Raw genomic sequence first — 2,969 nt, forward strand, 5'->3', positions numbered from 1 at the left:
ATTCCTTGTCCAAGGACATCCTCTCGCAGGTTGCTACATGTGCAACGGTGGCAGAAGCATGGAAGATCATAGAAGATATGTTCGCGTCACAGACGCGGGCAAGAACCGTGAACACACGGATTGCATTGGCGACTACCCAAAAAGGGAGTTCGTCCGTCGCGGAGTACTTCAGCAAGATGAAGGCCCTAGGCGACGAGATGAAAGCGGCAGGAAGGCCGCTAGAAGATGAAGAATTGATCGAGTACATCATCACCGGGCTTGGCGAAGATTTCAATCCGCTCGTCACGTCTCTCTGCACTAGAGTGGAGTCAATCACTCTTGGTGAGTTTTATTCACAGCTCCTCAGTTTTGAAACTCGTATGGATCTTGTCTATGGAGGGAACCAGGGAGGATCGGCCAACGCAGCCAGTCGCGGACGTGGTCGCGGGAAAATTATCCGCGGCCGTGGCCAGTCTCGTGGAGGCTACATGCAGCAAGGAGGCCGAGGAAACAATGGAAGCCGCGGCGGCTATGGTGGTCGTGGAAGCCCTGGAGGACGCCTAGGGCGTGGCGGTGGCTACAACTCCAACCGCAACTACAACAACAATCAAAGGGCTTCATCCGATGAAGAGCCCTTGTGTCAAGTATGCTTCAAAAGAAGACATACTGCTGCTGAATGTTGGCACAGGTTCGATGAAGATTATGTGCCAGATCAGAGATTGGTGGCTGCGGCCACAAACTCTTATGGGGTGGACACAAATTGGTACATGGATACTGGTGCCACCGACAATGTGACAAGCGAGTTGGAAAAGTTGACGACGAAGAACAAATACCATGGGTCTGATCAGATTCACACAGCTAATGGGACAGGTATGGATATTAGTCATATTGGCCATACTACTGTTCATACTCCTAGTCGTGATATTCATCTAAAAAATATTCTTTATGTTCCACTAGCCAAGAAAAATCTCGTTTTAGTTCATCGTCTTGCTACTGATAACTCAGCCTTTCTTGAATTTCACCCCAATTTCTTTTTGATCAAGGATCAGGCAACGAAGAATACACTTCTTAAGGGACCATGTCACAAAGGCCTATATCCTCTTCCTGCGTCTTCAATAAAACAAGCCATGAGCGTCACCAAGCTACCTGAGTCAAGGTGGCACAGCCGTCTTGGTCATCCGTCCTCCTTTATTGTTAAACAAGTTATCAGTAGCAATAATCTCCCATGTTTAGGAGAATCTTCTAGTGAAACAGTTTGTGATGCATGTCAACAGGGTAAAAGTCATCAACTTCCCTACCCTGTGTCATCTAGTACTTCAAAATTTCCTTTGGAACTTGTTTTCTCTGATGTTTGGGGTGATGCGCCAGAATCAGTTGGTAGAAAAAAAATATTACGTGAGCTTTATTGATGATTTTAGTAAATTTACTTGGATATATCTTCTGAAATTTAAGTCAGAAGTTCTTCAGAAATTTCAAGAGTTTCAAGCTTTAGTTGAACGTCTCTTTAATAGAAAAATCTTGGCCATACAAACAGATTGGGGTGGTGAATATCAAAAGCTTAACTCATTTTTTACTAAAGCAGGCATAGTTCATCATGTCTCTTGTCCTTATGCTCACCAGCAAAACGGGTCTGCTGAAAGAAAGCATCGTCATATTGTTGAAGTAGGGCTCTCCCTTCTTGCTCATGCATCAATGCAACTTAAATTTTGGGATGAAGCGTTTCTTTCTGCAGCCTATTTGATAAATCGTGTTCCTAGTAGAACCACTGGATATCGCACACCTCTCGAATTACTTTTTCAGCAAAAACCAGACTACACGTCCATGAGAGTTTTTGGCTGTGCTTGCTGGCCTAATCTTCGTCCATATAATGCTCACAAACTTCAGTTTCGATCTAAACAATGTATCTTTCTTGGCTATAGTACTCTTCACAAAGGATATAAGTGCTTAGATGTGTCCACTGGTCGCGTCTATATTTCGAGGGATGTCGTCTTTGATGAAACAGTTTTCCCCTTTTCAAAACTTCATCCCAATGTAGGAGCTCGTCTTCGATCTGAAATCCATTGTCTCCATCCAACTCTCTTAAATCCGACTCATGGAGAAGAACATTTAGTAGGCCAATTTACTAATCATCCAGCAGATATTGCTAATGATCTTGTTGCAGTGCAACAGGGAGAAAATTCTCATTTGATTGCAGGGAACACATCAAATGATGGATGTTCACCAGACGCAGGACACGAGGCTGATATGACTGGTGAATCTGCCTTAGGATCGGCAGCTGATCAGGCGTCTGGCGCGGCATCAGGTGCGAGCGAATCTATCCCGGGCGAATCAGGTGCCACATTGCCTCCTCCTGTGTGCACGGGGGGAACCAGCGGCGAATATTCAGCGTCAGGATCGGCCGCCTCGCCTTCAGTGCCAATAGGATCGGCTGATTCAGCGCCAACAGGGACGCCAACAGGATCTTCTGCACCACAGCACGTTGACAATTCTCCTCAGAGACCCAGAACAAGATTGCAAAGCGGAATTCGCAAAGATAAGGTATATACTGATGGCACTGTTAGATACAGTTTATTTTCTTCTACCGGTGAACCATATACTGTTGAAGAAGCCTTAAGTGATTCGCATTGGAAAGCAGCTATGCAAACTGAATATGATGCTTTGATTAAAAATAAAACCTGGCATTTGGTTCCTCCTCAGAAAGGTATTAATATTATAGGATGCAAATGGGTATATAAAATCAAACGTAAGGCTGATGGCAGTCTAGACAGATATAAAGCTCGATTGGTAGCTAAAGGTTTCAAGCAAAGATATGGTCTTGATTACCAGGATACTTTTAGTCCGGTGGTAAAAGCAGCTACTATTCGTACTGTCTTGTCTATAGCTGTGTCTAGAGGATGGAGCTTACGATAGCTTGATGTTCAAAATGCCTTTCTGCATGGTATATTAGAAGAAGAAGTTTACATGCAACAACCTCCAGGTTTTGTAGAAAA

At 44.4% G+C, this 2,969-nt stretch overlaps 1 non-coding gene across 1 annotated transcript; it reads left to right on the top strand.

The window, feature by feature from the left end:
• The first annotated feature begins 215 nt into the window (after positions 1-215).
• LOC136468281 (small nucleolar RNA Z247) lies at positions 216-354 on the top strand. The gene has a single exon (XR_010761797.1). It is a non-coding gene; the product is annotated as a small nucleolar RNA Z247 (small nucleolar RNA).
• The last annotated feature ends 2,615 nt before the right edge of the window (positions 355-2,969 follow it).

The sequence above is a fragment of the Miscanthus floridulus genome, chromosome 7 (genome assembly GCF_019320115.1).
Source record: "Miscanthus floridulus cultivar M001 chromosome 7, ASM1932011v1, whole genome shotgun sequence".
Classification (NCBI taxonomy): Eukaryota; Viridiplantae; Streptophyta; class Magnoliopsida; order Poales; family Poaceae; genus Miscanthus; species Miscanthus floridulus.